Genomic DNA, 23,890 nt, shown 5'->3' with positions numbered 1-23,890 from the left:
CTGCGATTAAGTGTTCTACGACCCGTTGTCACGGCTTCCTCCACTTCCTCGTCTTCTCTATCTTCTAATCATCATAGACTCGCCCACAGCTTGCGGGATAGCTCCCAGAATGAATTTTCACGCTGCACCTGGGGTACTGGTGGAAGTAAAGCTGCGAATACGGAGAGTGAGTCATGCTCGGGTAGTTCAGCTGGTAGAACACTTGACCGCGAAAGGCAAATGTTCCGGGTCCAAGTCTCGATCCGGCACCCATTTTAATATGACAGGAAGTTTCAATCAGCGCACACTCTGGCACAGAGTGTAAATTCATTCTTGAAATAGCATTTGTACTCAGCATGCCTTCGTACAATTTATGACGGGGAGCAGCTAGTGTTTCAGTTGGTCAACCTTACAATGTTACTCACATATGATGCGTGTGAAGAAAATTAGTCGTGGTGGTGTTGTGACGTCAAGAATATAGCTGGAAGTAATACACTACTCAAAGAAATGTATCACATAGGTATCTTTGAGAGCGTGAGGCCTTGGATTCCATGGGAGCAGGGAGTGAAAGAACATACTTCACGAAACTAAATGAATAGCTTTATTATCAGACAACGACAAAACAACAGCCTGTTAAAAAGTGCACACTTTTGTACATCAGTGAAATTAAAAACTGTTGTTTGGTGATATCGACTGTGCTGTAGCTCCACCTGTGCACTGCAATATGCTTCCATCTTCCTTGAATTCTCAAGCGTGTCGCTCTCAACGTCTCCTAAGGTCATCTAATGTACGTACGTGCCTCATCTGTGGTTCAAGATGGAATGGAAGTCGTCTGTAGTTGCTAAAAGTTCTCCAACATGTTCGCGTGTAGCACGCGTTGTGGATAATTGAAGTATTAGGTTACGCCATACTCTACAATTGGCAAATTGCATCGTAACAGGTTCTGTGGCTTATCCTGAAAAACCATGTTGCAACCGGTTACAGATTCTTTCAACAGCGATCGCGGTCTGAGCGAGAGGTCTCAAGAGAGAAATCACTTTATATCTTCTCCTCTTCGTTTCTGTATCCGACACATCAACGCCTTACTGATGGTGAAATCATGTAAGTAACTACGGAAAACTGCATCTTCCTTAGTCTCCCAATGATCTAAAAATGTAGCAGATGCAATGTAGCTACTTCATGACTGGTGCGAATCTTTTTCAGCTGTCAGTACACAGGACGACGAAAATGGCGAAGCTGACACTCTGAAAATTGGCAAGATTTGTGCTCTGAGGACAGCTGCTTCAGATGACTCGCCCTCTGATAGTTTTATGCAGCCCGCCACGAATTCCTCTCCTGTGCCAACCGTTTCATCTCAGAGTAGCAACTGCAACCTACATTCTCAATTATCTGCTGGGTACATTCCAATCTCTGTTTTCCTTTACGGTTTCTACCATCTACAGCTCTATCTAATATCATGGATTTTACTCCCTGATAACTGATGTCTTATCATCCTGCCCCTTTTCTTTGTCATTATTTCCTATGTATTTGCCGCATGCGATTAGCCGAGCGGTCTAATTCTCTGCAGTCATGGACTGTGCGGCTGGTCGCGGCGGAGGTTCGAGTCCTCCCTCAGGCATATGTGTGTGTGTGTGTGTGTGTGTGTGTGTGTGTGTGTGTGTGTGTGTGTGTGTGTTTGTCCATAGGATACTTTAGGTTAAGTAGTGTGTAAGCTTAGGGACTAATGACATTTAGCAGTTAAGTCCCATAAGATTTCACACACATTTAAACATCCTATATATTTCTTTCCTCGCCGATTATGCAGAGAACTTCCTCATTCCTTCCCCAGCCGATTCTGCGCAGGACCTCCTCATTCCATGCCTTATCAGCCCACCTAATTTTCAACGTTCTTCTGTACCACTAAATCTCAAATGCTTCAATTCTGTTCTTTTCCGGTTTTCCCACAGTGCCTGTTTCACTAGCATAATATGACGTGCTCCAAATGTAGGTGCTCAGAAATTTCTTCCTCAAATTAAGGCCTATGTTTGATACTAGTAGACTTCTCTCGGACGGGAACGCCCCTTTTGCCAGGGCTAGTCTCCTTCTTATGTCCCCCTTGCTCCGTCCGTCATGGATTACTTTGCCACCGGTGTAGCAGAATTCCTTAATTCGTCACTTCGTGAACCACAGTTCTGATGTTAAGTTTCTCGCAATACTCCCTTCCGCTAGCACTTATTAGTTTCTTCTTTCCTCGATTCACTCTCAATCCATATTCTGTGCTCATTAGACAGTTCACTCTACTCACAGGTCCTGTAATTATTCTTCACTTTCACTAAGGATACCAATATCATAAGTGAATCCTATCACTTATATTCTCTCACCCTAATTTTCACCCCACTCTTGAGCCTTTCTGTTACTTCTTCTTAGATGTACACTACTAGCCATTAAAATTGCTATACCACGAAGATGACGTGCTACAGACGCGAAATTTTACCGACAGGAAGAAGATGCTGTGATATGCAAATGATTAGCTTTTCAGAGCATTCACACAAGGTCGGCGCCGGTGGCGACACCTACAACGTGCTGACATGAGGAAAGTTTCCAACCGATTTCTCATACACAAACAGCAGTTGACCGGCGTTGCCTGGTGAAACGTTGTTGTGATGCCTCTTGTAAGGAGGAGAAATGCTTACCATCGCGTTCCCGACTTTGATAAAGGTCGGATTGTAGCCTATCGCCATTGAGGTTTATCGTATCGCGACACTGCTGCTCGCGTTGGTCGCGATCCAATGACTGTTTATGGCTCTGAGCACTATGGGACTTAACATCGATGGTCATCAGTCCCCTACAACTTAGAACTACTTAAACCTAACTAACCTAAGGACAGCACACAACACCCAACCATCACGAGGCAGAGAAAATCCCTGACCCCGCCGGGAATCGAACCCGGGAACCCGGGCGTGGGAAGCGAGAACGCTACCGCACGACCACGAGATGCGGGCCAATGACTGTTAGCAGAATATGGAATCGGTGGGTTCAGGAGGGTAATACGGAACGCCGTGCTGGATCCCAACGGCCTCGTATCACTAGCAGTCGAGAGGACAGGCATCTTATCCGCACGGCTGTAACGGATCGTGCAGCCACGTCTCGATCCCTGAATCAACACAGGGGCACGTTTGCAAGACAACAACCATCTGCACGAACAGTTCGACGACGTTTGCAGCAGCATGGACTATAAGCTCGGAGACCATGGCTGCAGTACGCTTGACGCTGCATAACAGACGGGAGCGCCTGCGATGGTGTACTCAACGACGAACCTGGGTGCTCGAATGGCAAAACCTCATTTTTTCGGAAGAATCCAGGTTCTGTATACAGCATCATGATGGTCGCATCCGTGTTTGGCGACATCGCGGTGAACGCACATTGGAAGCGTGAATTCGTCATTGCCATAACTGGCGTATCACCCGGCGTGATGGTATGAGATACTATTGGTTACACGTCTCGGTCACCTCTTGTTCGCATTGACAGCACTTTCAACAGTGGACGTTACATTTCAGATGTGTTACGACCCGTGGCTCTACCCTTCATTCGATCTCTGTGAAACCCTACATTTCAGCAGGATAATGCACGTCCGCATGTTGCTGGTTCTGTAGGGGCCTTTCTGGATACAGGAAATGTTCGACTGCTGCCCTGGCCACCACATTCTCCAGATCTCTCACCAATTGAAAACGTCTGGTCAATGGTAGCCGAGCAACTGGCTCGTCACAAGACGCCAGTCACCACTCTTGATGAACTGTGGTATCGTGTTGAAGCTGGATGGGCAGCTGTACCTGTACACGCCATCAAAGCTCTGTTTGACTCAATGCCCAGGCGTATCAAAGCCGTTATTACGGCCAGAGGTGGTTGTTCTGGGTACTGACTGCGTGAAAATGTAATCACATGTCAGTTCTAGTATAATATATTTGTCCAATGAATACCGGTTTATCACCTGCATTTCTTCCTGGTGTAGCAATTTTAATGGCCAGTAGTGTATTTATTTAATACTAGGGGTGAAAAGAGTGCACCCCTGTCTTACACTCTTTTGCAATCCGTGCTCTTCATTCTTAGTCTTCAAGCCTTATTGTTATCTTGGTTCTTGTACATACTGTATATTATTCGTCTTTCCATTTCGATCATCTTCAAACATTTTACATCGTCGAACGCTTTTTCCAGGTGGACAAATGCTCATTTTTCTTTTCCATTTTTCTGTATATTATTCTTGTCAGTAACTTGGATGCTTGAGCTGTTAAGCTGATTCTGCAATAATTCTCGCAGTTGTTCTCTCTTGCTACCTTCGGTACTGTGTAGACGATGTTTTTCCGAAAGTGTGATGGTACACCGCCAGTCTCATACATTCTGTACCCCCACTTCAATAGCCGTTTTGTTGCTACTTGTCTCCAATGATTTTAGAAATTCCATGAAACGTAATCTTCCTGCCGCATTCGATCTTAGGTAGTCCAAAGCTCACTTAAATTCTGATTCTGACATTGAATCCCCTATCTCTTCCCTGTCGACTCCTGCTTCTTTTTCTGTCACTAGAGGCCTTCACTGTACTCCTTTCACCTATCCGCTCTCCCCCCTTTGCATTAAACAGTGGAATTCCCATTGCACTCTTTATGTCACAGCACTTGTTTTTAATTTCACCGAAGATTAATTTGATTTTTTATATGCTGAGTCCTTCCTTCTGACAATCATTTCTTTTTCGATTTCTTTACATTTTTCGTGTAGCAATTTCGCCTTAGTTTCGATGCACTTCCTGTTTTTTTTTCGTTCCTAAGTGACTTGTATTTCTGTATTCTTGAATTTCGCTGAACATTTTTGTACTCTTTCTTTCGTCGATCAAGTGAAGCATTACTTCTGTTGTCCATGGTTTCTTCGCAGTTATATGTCTTGTACCTACGGTTTTCTTTCCCACTTCCCTGATTGCTAATCCTCTTTAACTTAAGTGCCTAATGAGCTTGTAAGAGCTCCATGACTAAGGAATTTATTGCTAGTGCACTCGAGCAGATGTCATTTCGATGGATTGGTCACGCGCTGCCTGCGATTGTATGCTACAATAGAATCTCAGACCAGAGAGCAGTGTCGGCAGTAGTAGTAGTAGATCGCAGTCGGGCGGCTTGGCCGGTCGTGGAGGGCGATGGCGGTGCCTGAACGATGTAGTATAAGGTAAAACCAAGAATTACTATTCATAGCCGCACGCATATGTAATTTGTAACAACTGATTTTGTACTATTGTTATATCAAGTCCCATGTAAATGTTTTAAAAAATCTTTTAATAATAATCTTTTTTACAAAATAACTTTTGACAATCATTCATCTGAATCTAAAGATTTTGTTAATTTCTCTTGTCCGTGGTCATCCCGATTATCGTAAAGAAAAATCAGTTGTTTCCTTTTATACATGACAAATCTAGCGGCCAGCATTGCACTGGGGCCGGCCGGAGTGGCCGAGCGGTTCTAGGCGCTACAGTCTGGAACCGCGCGACTGCTACGATCGCAGGTTCGAATCCTGCTTCGGGCATGGATGTGTGTGTTGTCTTTAGGTTAGATAGGTTTAAGTAGTTCTAAGTTCTAAGGAATTTATGACCTCAGAAGTTAAGTCCCATAGTGCTCACAGCCATTTGAACCATTGCACTGGGCTGTGCCAGAAAAATTTCTTATAGGAGCAGATATGTACGCGTTATCCGGCGACTTCATTGAGGTAAGAATTTTCAAATTATTCAGAATGATTTTTCAGGGCCATGATGCAGCATTGCTGACGTCCAGATTTACCAGTTTAGGTTCACAGTCAGTTAATTATTGAAAGGTTATATATGAGTCACATTTTTATTGGGAGGTTAGTAACTTTTTATTCTGAGGTTATTGAAAGAATTTATCTGTTGGGAGCTTACAAGCTATTCATTATCGCAGTGTCTATAGCCTCAGACAACTTTCAAGAGAGTCTTTTCATTCCTTAGTACTTCCATCTTATATTAGTAGGACGCTAATTTTCATTTTAACTGTACGTGCCTATTTCTGTAAGTATTAGATATTTAAACTTCGTGCTTCTTCGTGTTGAGTCCGATCTAACTCGGAGCTTCAGCTGTTGAGAGTAGCGTTGGTAATACAGAGCGGGCACAAACTCTTGCCATGATTATAACAATTTTTTACATAATAACCATTTGACATAATAATTTACATTTGACACCGTTACATAGGTTAGTGTTACTAAGACCACTTACGTTAGTAAACCTCAATTTGTGCTCCCTTGGTAGCTCGGAGAATGTCGAGGCGGTATTCCAGTTCCCGCGAGGTGTTTAGTACCATGTGTTCTGTCACAGTACCCACAGCAGCTTGACGTTCGTCGACGTCAGCAACTGGTGTGATATAGCCCCCCCAAAAAAGTCAAGGGCCGTAATGCCTGGAGAGCGGGGTGGCCAGGGTGTGGGACCGTTCCTTCCAATCCACCGATCCGGAAATGTTTCATCCAGGAAATCACACAGGGGGGTGGGGGGGTGCTCCATCTTGCTGGAAACGTATCCATGGTTGACATTCTTCTAACAGTGGGGCAAAGAACTGTTGTAAATGTCTAAGTAAATGTTAGCGGTAATGGATTTTCCTGTGAAGAAAAACGGTCCAAAAACCTTGTTAATGCATGAGGCCACATCAAACATTCATTTTTTCGCTGTCTCGCTGTAACTGTAACGTAGCATGTGGAGACTCTGAGCCACATATACGGACATTATGCCTATTTACCATTCCACTGACATGAAAGGTGGATTCATCGGTAAAGCATATGCGATTTAAGTAATCGTTAGCGCCATCAGTTCCGTTGAGAATCTCAACTGCAAACTCAGCCCGTGTCAGCAAATCCTTCGGTTGCAAGGCCTGCATAATTTCCACTTTTTAAGCATGCAACCTAAGCCTTTCATGAAGAATCTTCACCACACTTGCTTGCGGTATTTGAAGTTCACGTGATGCTTGACGAGTTGATTTAGATGGACTCCGTTGACATGACTGCTGAACAAGATCAACAGCTGCGTCACTCACATGAGGCCTGCCACTTCGAGGACGATCTTCAACGCTGCCTGTTTCGTTAAACTTTGCATACCATCGCTTTATTCATTTAATGGCAGGAGGGCTCTCCATAAGAAGTACGAAATTTACGCTGAACACTGATGGGCGATTACGTTTCGTGAAACCAAAGCACACATTGCTCTTTCTGCTGCTTCGACGCCATTTCGCCAGCAACTAACGTGACCTAACAGACTGCATCGGTGTTGTGGAGCACTAGCGGCATCTATTGGTCACAACAACCAGTAACACTAACCTATGTAATTTGTTATGTCAAACGGTTATTCTGTTATAAATTTTTATAATCAGGCTTTGTGCTCACCCTGTAGATACGTGTAATTTCACAATTCACCATGTAGCGGAGATGCTGAGTCGCAGATAGGCGCAACAAAAAGACAATTATAGCTTTCGGCCGTTAAGACCTTCAACAACAATAGACACACACACACACACACACACACAACTTGATGTGTCGGCAGCTGGGCCAACACCTTGTAGATAGAGGTGGCTTAAAAAAGCACGCGAGACTAACGCAGACGGGCGTGAAGTACTGGAACAGGATACGTAATTGATGCTATGAAGAAAAGAACGGAGCTTCTCATATACTTATCTTTAATGTCTTCTTGTACATCTCTATGGTGAACACAAGTGAGACTCTAATTACAATCACTGTAAGGCTAATGGCGCCTTGCTAGTTCGTAGCCATTAACTTAGCTGAAGGCTATTCTGTCTCTCGGCTAATGAGAGAGAAAGGCTTCGTACGTCTAGTCGCTAGCACTGTCGTCCGTACAACTGGGCTGAGTTCGAGTCAGTCTCTCGAGACCTGCCTTGTGGTGGCGCTAGGTTTGCGATCACACAGTGGCGACATGCGGGTCCGACATGTACTACAGGACCGCGGCCGATTTAAGCTACCACCTAGTACGTGTGGTGTCTGGCTGTGACACCACACAACTCACACACACAACTGTAGTCTCAGGCAACTGAAACCACACTGCGAGCAGCAGCACCAGTGCATGATGGGAGTTGCGACTGGATGGGGGTAAGGAGCAGGCTGGAGTGGGGAGGAGGAGGGATGGTATGGTGGGGGTGGCGGACAGCCAAGTGCTGCAGGTTGGACTGCGGGCAGGGAAGAGGTAGGGAGTGGGGGGGGGAGTAACAGAAAGGGAGAGAAATAAAAAGACTGGGGGTGGTGGTGGAATGACAGTTGCGTAGTGCTGGAATGGGAACAGGGAAGGAGTTGGACGGGTGAGGATAGAGACTAATGAAGGTTGAGTCCAGGAGGGTTTGGAATGTAGGATGTATTGCAGGGAAAGTTCCCACAAGCACAATTCAGAAAAGGTGGTGGTGGTGGTGGGAAGGATCCATATGGCAAAGGCTGTGAAGCAGTCATTGAAATGAAGGATATCTTGTTGGCAGTGTGTTCAGCAACAGGGTGGTCCATTTGTTTCTTGGCCACAGTTTGTCGGTGGCCATTCATGGCGACAGACAGCTTGTTGATTGTCATGCCTACATACAATGCAGCGCAGTGGTTGCAGCTTAGCTTGTAGACCACATAAGTGGTTGTAGCACTGCGCTTGATGGGATAGGTGAGGTTAGTGACCAGACTGCAGTAGGTTGTGGTGAGAATATGTAAGGGACAGCTCTTGCATCTAGGTCCATTACAGGGAGATGCGCGATGAGATAAGGGATTGGGAGCAGTGATAGTGTAGGGATGAATATTAAGTAGGTTCAGTGGACGGCGGAATACCACTGTGGGAGGGGTAAGAAGGATAGTGGGCAGGTCATTTCTTATTTCAGGACATGACGAGAGGTAATCGAAACCCTGGCGGAAAATGTAATTCAGTTGCTCCAGTCCTGGTTGTACTGAGTTATGAGCGGAGTGCTCCTCTGTGGCTGGACAGTGGGATTTGGGAGGTGGTGGGAGGCTGGAAAGATAAGGCACGGGAGATCTGTTTTTGTACAAGGTTGGGAGGATAACTACAGTCAATGAATGCTTCAGAGAGACCCTCGGTATATTTCGAGAGGGACTGCTCGTCACTGCAAAGGCGACGACCACAGGTGGCTAGGCTGTATGGAAGGGACTTCTTGTTATGAAACGGGTGGCAGCAGGTTCTGGAGGAATGTGGACAGGGAGTCATCACCTTCGATCCAGATAGCAAAGATGTCACTGATACATTCCATCCTGTATTTTCCATAGTTCGATAGTGTAATTTACCATTATCGTAATCATTAATATCCTCCACCTGTGCATGTGCCTGTTTATTGTGAAAAGATACTACGAAATAAACTCAAACGCATCCTGTCCTGCGGTTTGTTGTATCTACTCAGAATGCTCAAGGATGTTCCACGACGTCATGGCATTCATTTAAGCTCTGGCTCTCGGCGCGTGTTCAAAGCGGCGACTGGTCGACGTGTCAACACGCTGGGAGCTGTTAATGTCAATGCAATTACAGTTAAGTCAAGGTCTGACGATGTCTGCTGTGCCAGTACAAACAGCCGTGCCATCAGCACCAACGCTCGTTGCTGGGAAGCCAACACACACACACACACACACACACACACACACACACACACACACCACTGCAGGTGTGCCGCAGTTTTAATTTGTTATTGGATACCAGTAATGAAGTAAGCTGATTAGAAGTGTAGAAGCACGTAAATAAGAGGAGTCCTTTGATAGTTACAAAGGGAAAACGTATGTCGTAGTCGCTGTTTTCACGGTTATTGACATTCGACTTAAGAGTCGACAAGGGTAATGAATCTCAGCGGTTTTATTCCGAGCCTGACAGTAAAAGAGTCAGAACCTCAAACGTCTAAAGAAGGCGCATTTGTCACGGAAAAAAGATTAGAACATACTGGACGAGCTGCAGTCTACGAAGTGTATTCGAAAAGTAACGGGAATTTTGTTATGTCATGGGTTGTAGTAGTCCGATTTGCGTGTTTTTTTGTTGTGCTGATAAACACGTCTGAAAAGTATTTGTACAGTATTAGCTATATGAGATAGTCTGTTTTCAGCAGTCAAAGAAGTTACGGGTGTTTTGTTAGTAGTAAGGATTATTTACTTCGTATAAAAATGGATCAGACTATTTGCATTAATTTACTTCAAAAACAGAATAGAGTGTAGTAACGTTTCAGAAATGTTGTATAATACTTTTGGTGAGTCTTTTGTCAGCAAAACAAGGGTTTAGGAGCGGAGTAAAATACTATAATATCAACGCCAAGATTTTTATGACTGCACATATCAGTTACTTGTGAGAAAGGATACGGTGGTATGCAGGCGGAAATCTGCGGACTTATAAAAAGGATATTCTCTTAGCCCGTTTCCAGAATGTAAAAATACGGGTCACGGACGAAATCTAATATTAGTGGACCTCATCTCTGCTCTTCTTTGCGGTCTTGAGGAGAGCTGTACAATATTTTGGGTTGAACTTTGGTATTCTTTTCAGACTTTGACCTTTAGCCAAACCTGCAGTAGAAGTGTAACATACTTCCTTATTCTATTTTCGAACGATAGCATTCACTTTTTATGTGCTGCATTATTTTTCACAAAAATTAGTACGGATTTAAGGTTTATCCAAATGTGGTAAAATGTCCCAAAGTAAAAAAAAAAAGCTCATGTCCCTAGAAACAAATATTCGATTGAAATTTAATAGCGTTGCAATCGAGAAAAACTTGTCAATACTGCATTTAATAGTCTGTTACACTATTACTTTACTACACACTAATAATCAGTAAGTGAAATTAGATTAAGCAGAAGTATTATCAAAAACCAATTACAAGTGGAAAACATTCTGAAATAGAAACTATTGGAAAGTTACACAAATTTCCATTTTCAAGAAAGATAAAACGGTTAAGACTTTAATTCGACGGTAAAAGCCCTTTTGTTTCAAGGTGCAAGACGGTGCACAACCGACGAAGTATGGATAACTGTCCATGTCTTACATAAATTTCTACAGATACATAGCATTTCACTCCCCATAAAAATCTGTACCTGAAGAGTTAAGTGTATTCCAAATAGCTTTAATATACCGGGTGATCAAAAAGTCAGTATAAATTTGAAAACTGAATAAATCACGGAATAATGTAGATAGAGAGCTACAAATTGACACACATGCTTGGAATGACATGGGGTTTTATTAGCCAAAAAAATACAAACGTTCAAAAAATGTCCGACAGATGGCGCTTCATCTGATCAGAATAGCAATAATTAGCATAACAAAGTAAGACAAAGCAAAGATGATGTTCTTTACAGGAAATGCTCAATATGTCCACCATCATTCTTCAACAATAGCTGTAGTCGAGGAATAATGTTGTGAACAGCACTGTAAAGCATGTCCGGAGTTATGGTGAGGCATTGGCGTCGGATATTGCCTTTCAGCATCCCTCAAGATGTCGGTCGATCACGATACACTTCCGACTTCAGGTAACCCCAAAGCCAATAATTGCACGGACTGAGGTCTGGGGACCTGAGAGTCCAAGCATGACGAAAGTGGCGGCTGAGCACTCGACCAGCACCAAACGACGCTCGCAAGAGATCTTTCACGAGTCTAGCAATATGGGGTGGAGCGCCATACTGCATAAACATCGTACGTTCCAGCAGGTGTTTATCAGCCAGGCTGGGGATGATGCGATTCTGTAACATATCGGCGTACCTCTCACCCGTCACGGTAGCAGTTTTGCTGTCCAGCGCCATCTGTAGGACATTTTGTGAACTTTTTTTTTTTTTGTTCTAATAAAACGCCATGTCATTCCAAGCATGTGAGTCAATTTTTACCTCTCTATCTACATTATTCCGTGGTTTATTAAGTTTTCAAATTTATACTGACTTTTTGATCACCCTGTATTATACAGCATTTAAATAGAACGCGATATTTACAAATTCTGCGCAAAACAACTTCGTGTACAATGGTCAAAATAAATGTTTCATATTGCCGAAACTTTAATACGGAATATCGTGAGCCAAATATACGTTATGATATCAAGACACTGATTTGTTTATAATTTAATTGTAGTGCAAACGTAACATGTTTCTACCTCGAGGGGCAATATGTGCTGTCTATGGCAACCATGTAACCTGTAAACAATGCAATACTTGTGCAGCGTGCCATTGCGAGAGTTGTGTTGCTTCAGGGTTGTTCGGAGGACAATAACGTGCGATCAGATGTTCAGTATTGTCACCATAATGGAGTAGGGTATTAGACAGTGGACGTCGTAGCGAATGCCGCTGTGAGCCAAAGCGATGTCTAGAATTTGGAACAAGTTTCAAGCGACAATTGTGAATCGTCACAGAAGTGCCCACGGAAGAAAAACAACAGACACGCAGGACCGATATCAGCAAACAGAAACCCTCAGCACAATGCCGCATGTCCACGGCGGCAGTTCCGAACACCTACTGGAGTGGAAGTGTGAACACAAACATTACGAAATAGGGTCCGTAAGCAGGGATTACGTGCCAGAACAACTCTCAAAGCTCCACCTATAAATAGGATTCGAACAGGGGCTCGTGTGGCACGGTCACGAAACCGCTCTTTGTGGAATATGCAGTAGTGGGACACAATGCTCTTTCCTAACACACGTAATACGGCGTCCACCATGGCAATAGTGATATTCGTGTATGGAGGCAACTAGGGCAATGTTCACATCCCGGTGAAAGTTTACTCCCCAACTGCATCGTAGACCGCACCCTCATCAAGGTGGTTCAGTCATGTTTTGAGGTTGAATCATATATGGCTGCAGGTCACCCTTCGTGACGGTACATGGAAGAGGGCTGGTGTGAGGTACCGAGACGACATCCTTGCACGCATTGTGGTTCCATTTGGTCAACCTAATGGAGCGGGATTCATGCTGATGGCAACAATGCACGCTCCCATCATCACGGTCTTGTGAACAGCTTCTTAGTGGTGCATAGAATCAGTCGAATGGAATGTCCTCCACATTCTCCAGATCTCAGTTGCATTAGAATACACGGGCCAAGCTAACACGAGTGGTTTGTAATCGTCCTGTACCGCTGGAGACCTTACGGAGCATCATAGTAGAAGCCAGTGTGGAGGAATGAGACAATTTCCCGCAACATTATCCGACTAATTTGGTAACGAGTATGCCTAATCCCATATCAAAGTTTCTCTAAATACAAGGAGGGTCAACTGGTTCATAAATAATGTGTTATGCAATTTGACAGTGAGAAGAAACTGTGGTGTTATCAGTGGAACCTTTTGTAAGGGTTTTTTTGTGTGTTTGTTGTTGTTGTTGTTGTTGTTGTGGTCTTCAGTCCTGAGACTGGTTTAATGCAGCTCTCCATGCTACTCTATCCTGTGCAAGCTTCTTCATCTCCCAGTACCCACTGCAACCTACATCCTTCTGAATCTGCTTAGTGTATTCATCTCTTGGTCTCCCTCTACGATTTTTACCCACCACGCTGCCCTCCAATGCTAAATTTGTGATCCCTTGATGCCTCAGAACATGTCCTACCAACCGGTCTCTTCTTCCCGTCAAGTTGTGCCACAAACTCCTCTTCTCCCCAATTCTATTCAATACCTCCTCATTAGTTATGTGATCTACCCATCTAATCTTCAGCATTCTTCTGTAGCACCACATTTCGAAAGCTTCTATTCCCTTCCTGTCGAAACTATTTATCGTCCATGTTTCACTTCCATGCATGGCTACACTCCATACAAATACTTTCAGAAACGACTTCCTGACACTTAAATCTATACTCGATGTTAACAAATTTCTCTTCTTCAGAAACGCTTTCCTTGCCATTGCCAGTCTACATTTTATATCTTCTCTACTTTGACCATCATCAGTTATTTTGCTCCCCAAATAGCAAAACTCCTTTACTACTTTAAGTGTCTCATTTCCTAATCTAATTCCCTCAGCATCACCCGACTTAATTCGACTACATTCCATTATACTCGTTTTGCTTTTGTTGATGTTCATCTTATATCCTCCTTTCAAGACACTATTCATTCCGTTCAACTGCTCTTCCAAGTCCTTTGCTGTCTCTGACAGAATTACGATGTCATCGGCGAACCTCAAAGTTTTTATTTCTTCTCCATGGATTTTAATACCTACTCCGAATTTTTCTTTTGTTTCCTTTACTGCTTGCTCAATATACAGATAGAATAACATTGGGGAGAGGCTACAACCCTGTCTCACTCCCTTCCCAACCACTGCTTCCCTTTCATGTCCCTCAACTCTTATAACTGCCATCTGGTTTCTGTACAAATTGTAAATAGCCTTTCGCTCCTTGTATTTTACCCCTGCCACCTTCAGAATTTGAAAGAGAGTATTCCAGTCAACATTGTCAAAAGCTTTCTCTAAGTCTACAAATGCTAGAAACTTAGGTTTGCCCTTCCTTAATCTAGCTTCTAAGATAAGTCGTAGGGTCAGTATTGCCTCACGTGTTCCAACATTTCTACGGAATCCAAACTGATCTTCCCCGAGGTCGGCTTCTACTAGTTTTTCCATTCGTCTGTAAAGAATTCGCGTTAGTATTTTGCAGCTGTGACTTATTAAACTGATAGTTCGGTAATTTTCACATCTGTCTACACCTGCTTTCTTTGGGATTGGAATTATTATATTCTTCTTGCAGTCTAAGGGTGTTTCGCCTGTTTCATACAACTTGCTCACCAGATGGTAGAGTTTTGTCAGTGTGTTTATCAGGTTGGAAATGCGTTTGTCTTCTTTATTTTTGTTTTCATATGACTGTACCTGACATAACAAAATTAATTGTGTTTCCTGTTATGTTCAGTACTGACAATAAAGCAATATATAGAGGAAAAGGTGTAGTTATGGGCATCCCTCACGAAGAGGGTATGGAAAGCGCTGCAGTCTGTCGACCAGGACTGAAAACGGTGCCTGTTATTGATAGACTGTAGCAGTGAACAGTTGGAAGCATTGTTTCTAACAGTGTAGTTACAGCGTCGGTGAATTGGTGTTTGCCCAGGACTGCAAACGCTTGGCAAGTACGTGAAATAGTTTTCTTTTTATATCCTTCTGATTAGTTTAAAACAATATCTCAGTGCTATCAAGGATAACGGAATCCTAAGCTATTTTTAGATGCACGTTTTACGTTACATACGCTTTTAGGTTAGACGTAATGGTGAACATGTTGCTTAAGAATGGTTGGTGTAAATCTGGGCTCATTGGGTCAGTGGCGGATTTACATATAGCCCCACTAGGCAAGGGCCTAGGGGCGGCACCTTAAGGTGGGCGGTATTTTTTGGTCTGTACTCATTTTAACCTATTACGTTTTAAAATAACTGCGTTTACAAACGACAAAAGCTTTTAATATTGTTAAACAAATTAACAGTTTAAATAAGCCTTAAGAACGAAATTCGACAGTACGAACTTGGAAATATACATAGTTTACTTGGTGACTGAATGGAAATTTAACACTGTATACCTACGATGTTTCAGCTCCCTGCGGAGTATACAGCCCGCAACTCAGTACTTGGAACACAGCCAGATTAATTGCAGCTATCAGTTATTTGTGTTGCTGCAACCAAGTCCATTTCTGGCTCAAGGTATGTTACGTGGCTATATGATCTTGCACGGCCGATCGGGCGCTAGTCACGTGTGGCCATCGAGATCCTGCATGATGTTGAGTATGGCCATCCTGAACGCATCGATGGTAGTCGTAGGATCCCCACCAACTCGAGCAGCTACGATAAATCACAGTTTAGATAGGCCACAGTCTTTCCGCTGTTGAATTCCAACATGTGAGGGGAGAAGTTTGACTTACACAAGGCATGACACGAACGTCTCACAAACAACAAACATTCAGGTGCTACTTCTGAATCGGAAAAGCGCTTTTCTTATATACAGAACACAGATGGCGTTACACCTACCTACTGCAGCTATGATGAAATACTTATCATTTGCATATAAAACCATGAAGTACACTTCATTCAAATGTGAGGTCTGTTGCATGTCGCCTTCGTGGTGCTGCAAATTTAATGGCAAGCTTCATACTTCTGCCTGTTAACCCTTGGAGTCCCAACAGTACGAAAAAATATTATTTTGAAATTTTCACATTGCAGCAACGAATACAAGAAGAAACTGGCAAAAAGTTAACAATCAGTTATTTTAAGAGGTGGCTTCACTTCGGAACCACTGGGACATACAGTTTTAAACTACCAATCATTTCATGTGATATTTTTAAGGCAACTCGCATTTTTCCTGGACAAAATCCCAATCTCGAAACTTCCAGGAACTCGTAACTCCCAAAACAAATTATAGTCCTAAGCAACAAGGAGAATGGGTCTAAAATTTAGTAAATTTTGTGTTAAAAGTACTTACTGCTCAGGTGGTTTCATTTCGAAACCACTCTAAAAACAGTAGTACACGCTTAAATTTACGTTACAATAACTTAAGTGTACTTACTTTCACAGTCAATGCTCTTCTCGATATAGTCAATATAAAAAACTCGCAGGTCACAATCTCTTACAATCACGTAGCACAATCTTCGCGCCGATCGTTGTTTTGAACGCTGTGGCCGCTACAACGCACTACATTCGTAGAAGTACCTCAGTGTACCACCAGACGTTTGTCTTGCACAGCAGCGCTTGTTTTATGCTATAGGCAATGGCACTTCAAAACAAAGTTAATATAACCGTGGTTTCAGGCAGAAACCACTGGTACTGAAGGGTTAACAGAATAATACATTCTACGAGAAAGCGGAATCTCTGTATAATGGACAAGCTGTTCGCTCTTATGCTATCTACTCTCTTCAGTTGCTTGTGGCAACAGTAAAAATTGCGTGGTGACAAGCATGTCGGCATTCACTTTCTTGGATTGAGAGAAATCTCGGAAAACCTAAACCAGGATGTCGACCCGAACAGCTGTCTTCCCGAATACAACTCCAATGTCGTTGAAATTTTGAAGCTACAATAGCCAGTGTCATCTACGGTGGAATATCATGTGATCTAATTTTAGTCCTAGGAACCACCATGCTCACAGACAAGCCACGCCGCCATTCGAAACGTCTGTCTTAAAGTTAGTGTCGGATAATCTTGCGATTTTTCGGACTGGGCGTCTTCGGAAGACGAGCTCGGCTCGAAAGTCCACTCTCAAGTACGGCCGTCGAATATATTACAGCAAATAACGCACGACACGTGAGAGACTACAGTCCTTTGCCGCAACGTACATCTGTTGACGTGCTAAACGGCTTGGAGCTGTACTTTTACCACGATGGAGAGTTGTAACTGCACATTACGCCGACATCTTTATAGTCTCTGCCATTACACAGCAGGTAAACGCTGGCAGCTACGACAGCGTTACTAAAACAGCAGAAAGTAATGGTTTAAATCTTCTTTTCATGTGCTACAGACTGTAAGTTGTCTATGTGAGATGTAACAGCAGCTGAAGGGCTGGAAACTTTTCTCTTACGATAAAACGTAGCAAAAATAAATATATAAACCAACAAATGAAAATAAAAAAGGGTTACGACGTACACTAACTCACCAGCATTTCTGCGATCCTTAACAGCGTCTGTGATGTACTTCGCGCGTAAGACCTTCAGCAATGTAGTTCATTCTATTTCCTTCCTTGAGTTATAGGACTGAAAAATAATTATTTCATTGCAGACACTGTTAGGAAACTACTGGCGATATGCATGTGTGACATTCAGCAGAATAATCAAATCGTGTAACTTACTCAAATAATTGAAGAGTGTCGCCAGCTGACATTAGACGTTATTGACTGAAAGATGTGCACGAGTTCCGTCTCAAAATCGACTGGCTTAACATCAAGGAACATTTCGCTAGTTCATGAAAAGTTTCAAGAATTTTTCAGCGCAGAGTAGACTTACAACAAACGTGTTATTGTCCAATACACAGGCCAAGTGCTAGAATCGAGTCTTCCGTCCAACATGTGTGTAAATCATTAGCAACCAGACGATCCTTAGCTCGAGCTAAAGCTGTGTACCGGACTGGGTCTCGATAACGCGGGCGTAGTGAGGGAAGCGAAAGACACGTTGAAACAGTCAGATCCTTTCGATGCGCTTCTACAGCGCTGTTGTTAGTGCCGTCAGGTTACAATGCCGATCCGCCAAACAATTTTAACTTGTCACACATGTTCATTTACCTTCATTCTGAGCCGACCGGGGTGGCCGAGCGGTTCTAGGCGCTTCAGTCTGGAACCGCGCGACCGCTACGGTCGCTGGTTCGAATCCTGCCTCGGGCTTGGGTGTGTGTGATGTTCTTAGGTTAGTTAGGTTTAGGTAGTTCTAAGTTCTACGGGACTGATGACCTCAGCTGTTAAGTCCCATAATGCTCAGAGCCATTTGAACCATTTTGAACCTTCATTCTGAGAGCTAAAATTAAGTTAGCAGCGGATCGGGCGTCGAAAAAAGACCATTGCCTCTCGCAAAACGCTCTTTGCAAGGCTTAGGACTGGCCTAAAATCTGCTCTCACTACACCCTTCTTGACTAAATAGACGATGAATTATTTGTGAGTTTGCATCTGTCACTTTGAACCTGAGTGTACGTGTGAATGTACACTCCAGTTTAGGCTATTTGGTTATCTGGATGCCCCATTACGATGTGAGTCATTTTGTATTGAGAACAATTTTCGGTGAATCTCACTTCTCTCTTTTAAATGTTACAAAATTCAGCTATTATGTAAATGAAAGTAAAGCAAGGTATTACAGCGATCGAGAAACGCGCTTAATGCACTGCCATAATGCGCCAAAAAAACCTAATAAAGTGGCAGGATAGTGTCAGCCAAGTCACTTTTTGATACGTCTCCATTTACACATACATTCTGCAAGCCACTTCACGGAATATGGCGGAGGTTAGATCTGGTACCACTGGCATATCCCCCATTCCTGCTACTGCATTCGCGGATGGTACACGGGCAAAAAAGATTGCCCGGAGCGTCCGTACGAGCTCTACTTTCCGTTATTTCCCCGTCATCGGTGTTTCTGGAGATGTATGTGGGCGGAAGGGACATGTTACGTAATTCTTCTTGGAATGCACGCTCTAGAAATTTTAACAGTAAACGACTCCGTCAAGTTATCTCGCTAACGGGACTAGCCCATGTCAAAAAAATGTTCAAATGTGTGTGAAATCTTATGGGACTTAACTGCTAAGGTCATCAGTCCCTAAGCTTACACACTACTTAACCTAAATTATCCTAAGGACAAACACACACACCCATGCCCGAGGGAGGACTCGAACCTCCGCCGGGATCAACCGCACAGTCCATGACTGCAGCGCTTAGACTGCTCGGCTAATCCCGCGCGGCTTTTCACTGTCGTCTTGAAGGCTATAGAATAACAAATTTGAAGTTCACACGAGTTTAAACCATTTTACGGGTCACAAACGCCAAACTGAGGCAATGTATGTCGGCAAGTTAGGTCCTGGAAGGAGCCGGAACATGAGATGCTGAATGATTGTGCAATCGAGGGGCGCGTCTGAGGCCAGCAGGCTCGTCACTAGACAAACATCCGAATGTGGCGACGCTAGTGGGCGGAACAGGCGAATAACGCGTCGCTTTATATTTTACTAGGCACTGCCGCCCATCATGAGTGCCGTGCTTTTTACGAAGCAGCTATGTAACGTACGAGCGACGAGGACTCTGCAGAGAGCTACGAACTGGTCGGAGTGGTCTCGGAGGAGGAAATCTCCTCTACGAGCAGGGTAGGGCAGGGCAGGTCTCATCCCGCGCCTGCGGAGGCGGCGCGTGGGCGGCGCGGGCAGCGGGGTGATACGGTAGGGCGGCCCACGCCTGGGAGAAGAGCCGAGCTGTCGCCCACCCAGGAAAAAGGTCGAGGCGGGTGCAGTGGAGAGCCCCGAAGGGGGCCCGCAGGCTCGGCCGCCGGCCGTACGCTAGGCGTGTATCATTTTATAAAGAGCGATTTTCTCACAGAGAAGCGGCGGCGCTTCCAGAGAGGTAGGTCAGAGATCGTCTCGACTGCAGCGAGGTCATTAGAGACAGGGCTGTAGCACACATGGAAAAGGGCGGGAGACGAATGGCTCGTAGTCTTGTCTAAGAAACCACCCCAGAATTCATCTGAAGTAACTAATGTAAACCATGGGATACTTCCCTGTTAAGAGCCCTTAGATATATGGGTCGGGTCAATGGGGGTTTTCTTCAGTTGCGGGTATTTGACCTGGCGAGGAAGAAAGGTAGCCTGTCCTACGTAGTGTTGCCAACTCTCGAAAACGAAATAAACTAAATACGTCTACCAAAAGAAACCAGAAAAGAGCTGAAATAAAATAAAATGTTTTATATGAAGTTTTATTTTTGCGATAATTACGCCGTGCATTTATATTTATTTTCATGATTTGGAAACTGCTATAGGCCTACATTAAAGTAACACAGACAATTAGCTGTGAATGTCTAACATTATTTGAATTACTTATCCTTGATAATACGGGAACAGCACACATGCATTTTTAAAAGTCCAAAACGGATAATATGCATCACTATACAAGTTAATTCAAACATTAATTTGTATCCATGAAACCTACACTTAGTACTGCTTCATCCACATCATCTGTGCATTCTAGCGAGGCTGACATCTTAGAAAACTACTGCACTGAATAGATGCGTTCTTTTCCTCTCCGCAGTACAATCGTTGGCACATTGATTATCGCAACTGTCAAGCGTACGACTTTTGATTCATCCTGTATAAATCAAAGCCTGCTTAGATAAGAACAGCTTCCTTCATTATTATGATGTTGAGATACTGACACCAGCTATGCTGAAACAGCGTTTCCTGTAACGCCCTCAACTGTTTACATTTTGTATTTACGTCTTCGCTCTTGCTTATATGTATTCTGGGAAGCAGGGAACGCATACCAATTCAGCTTTAGCTTGCTTTGTTCTGCTTTTCAATTCAATCTAATAATACATTTTTATGGGATATTAAGACATATTTTGAAATCTTAGGCCAATGCAAATAATTTTCCTTTAAACAATATGGATTTTAATGCTTTCCTTAGCCAAAGAGAAGAAAGCTACGAAAAAAGCCCCTTCATCGGAGGCTCGAGTCCACCCTCAGGCATGTGTGTGTGTGTGTGTGTGTGTGTGTGTGTGTGTGTGTGTGTGTGCGCGTGTGCGCGTGCGTGCGTGTGTGTTGTCCTTAGCGTAAGTTAGATTAAGTTGTGTGTAAGCTTAGGGACCGATGACCTCAGCAGTTTGATTCTATAAGATCTTACCACAAATTTCCAAAATTTTCCTGTGCTGAGCGACAGTTTCTTGAGCACTATTTAAAACAATTGTCGCCCTCATTCTTTCCTTGTACTGCGGGTTTCTGTATGGGTTCCAGATGTTCGGTTTTTTATTGAACTGTTCCGTACAATCAAATATGGGCTGATGCTAGAAATGAACAGTGTCGATATGATAAAAGCAGAATTATGCATTCGTTGTTATTTTGAAGTTTGCAATCTGCAACGGCTTTTCAAAAAATTATGTTGAAAACTATAACTAGCGATAATAAATATAATTTTTAATGTCCTTTCGCCAGGCAACGTTCAGTAATTTTGTTAATAAAATCTGACAGCTCTAGTTTGAACCCGACGCGCCTTCTTGTGTCGCTTCGTATTTCGGTCAAGAGACCCAAAGCGAACCTTTAAGTTTAAGCTCACGTCCTTTTATTGTCTTTCGTGTATGTCAGCTCGTAAGTAAAATTTATCATCGCTTAACTGACCCGTTACATGTTTCAGTTAGTGCTCATTGTATCGGGTGATTCAGTGATTATGTTACAATATTTCTGTGATGATAAAGAATGCTAAATGTGTCAATCAGGGGAAGGGGCCCAATTTCGGAAACGATAGAGTCTAGAGTTATAAGCGGAAACCTACTTCACTTCCGCCTTAGCCTCGCACTGCTCTCGAGCTACGGGTCCCAACTGCCGAAGTCTGATTATGACGTACAGAGCTCCCGCTCAGTATTCCCCAAGAGCCTCACATAATTTACCCTGTTGATTGGATAGTAACGGCGCACATAATTTGGTGTCAGAGAGAACGAAAAAAATAAGCCTACGGTCAGTAATAATGAGTTCCAAACTGATACATTCAACCCTCTCATTTATCAGCACGAGTTTCAGAAGCAGCTACTTTTACAACAGTTGTTTAAAATGGCATCCCTCATCGTCAATGCAGGCAGAGCATCATCTGCACCGTGCCCGTTCTAGTATCACCGGTCTCGTCAGCACAGTGTTCACAGGCAGCGACAGGAATCCCCCCCCCCCCCTTCTGTCTCAACAGGCGTCTCGTACACAACACTTTTCAGATGGTCCTGTAGAAGCAATCAAGTAGGGTGAGGTTAGATGAACGTGTGGGTCACAAAATCGGAGCTCCTCTGCCTATCCACTTTTCAGAGAATGTTTGACCCAAGTGTTTACGAACCTTCAGTCCAAAGTGAGGTTTGGCTCTATCATGCTGGAACCACATCCGTTGAGGAAAAACAAGTGACATAGGTTCCAGGAACCTGGGTAACCTGCAGTCTTAGGAAAAACGGAATCGGTGCATCTACTCCACTGTCAGAAGTATCGGAAAGATTTTCGCTTATAATATTCGACTCTGTTGTTTCTGGATCAGTCGAACTGTTACATTCAACCTTCTCCATTACTCCTAAAAGTCTGTAACATCTTCACGGACTCAACCAGTAGACTACACATAGTTGGTTAGAAATTTGTTTCTCACGTCCTTTTAGAAAAGTCCATGTTTCTCACGATCAGGAAATTATATCTGCTACGAACAAATGACGAACAGTCTCTCTGAGCACAGTTTAGACGATGGAAAGGAGCACGACACGGATTCGGATGTGGATAACTCGTCAGGCCCCAAACCTTCGAATTCTAAAGTTTGCTATATGAATAAAGAAGGGGGATCAGATGAAACCAGTTAGTGACAAAAAAGCCATAACATTTCTCACATTTCTCACTGGCCAGGCACTACTACAGCAGCATATTTCAAAGAAAATCTTTTATTTTTATTTTGATGATAAATTATTGGGTGACATAGTTATGTGCAGCAATAGGCACGTGATAAACATCCGTGGACAGTTTGGCAGATCTCGTGACGCGCAAGATACACAAATTGTATAGATCAATGCTTTTCTGTCTCTCCTGCCGCGCGGGATAAGCCGAGCGGTCTGAGGCCGCTGCAGTCATAGACTGTGCGGCTGGTTCCGGCGGAGGTTCGAGTCCTCCCTCGGGCATGGGTGTGTGTGTGTGTGTTTGTCCGTAGGCTAATTTAGGTTAAGTAGTGTGTAAGCTTAGGGACTGATGACCTTAGCAGTGAAGTCCCATAACATTTCACACACATTTGAACATTTTTTTTTCTCTCCTGCCATATGTAGGAACTTCCAAAGCCTCCTATCGCAATTTCAAAGACCTGCGGGGATGTTGGATTACTGTGTTCCTCTTTGTGTTTTAGTTTCTGATGAAACAGACCCGACGCTAGAGTTTGACTATCAAAATATCATGAGACTATTTACGTATTCATTCTCTCTTTCACACACACACACACACACACACACACACACACACACACAGAGAGAGAGAGAGAGAGAGAGAGAGAGAGATAAAAACGAAGAATTCCATATAATTTACAACAAATAAAACATTGTACGGCATATAGTACAAGACATATGACCCCATAAACACTAAGATATGCAAAAAATGCCACATCATGCATAAAGTTTTGATACATTTATTCTGTACTATTAGGGCACTCCTACAGTCAGGTCAACATTAGGAAATTTCTGACACGTGGCAGCACTTTTGACAACATTCAACAGCGCAAACTGCTGCAGGCGAAAACAATAGCTACCCATAGAGCTGTGAGAGGCGTCGCCATAGTTTAACAAAATCGCGTTGCACGCACGCG

At 43.5% G+C, this 23,890-nt stretch overlaps 1 protein-coding gene across 1 annotated transcript in view; it reads right to left on the bottom strand.

Annotated features, from left to right (window-relative positions):
• Nucleotides 1-23,890, bottom strand: part of LOC126261604 (ankyrin repeat domain-containing protein 29-like) — a 627,165-nt gene that overhangs the window by 240,825 nt on the left and 362,450 nt on the right. The window lies entirely within an intron of this gene.

Source organism: Schistocerca nitens, chromosome 1 (genome assembly GCF_023898315.1).
Source record: "Schistocerca nitens isolate TAMUIC-IGC-003100 chromosome 1, iqSchNite1.1, whole genome shotgun sequence".
Classification (NCBI taxonomy): Eukaryota; Metazoa; Arthropoda; class Insecta; order Orthoptera; family Acrididae; genus Schistocerca; species Schistocerca nitens.
The sequence above is the reverse complement of the archived record's forward strand: the minus strand, read 5'-3'. Positions and strand labels throughout refer to the sequence as shown.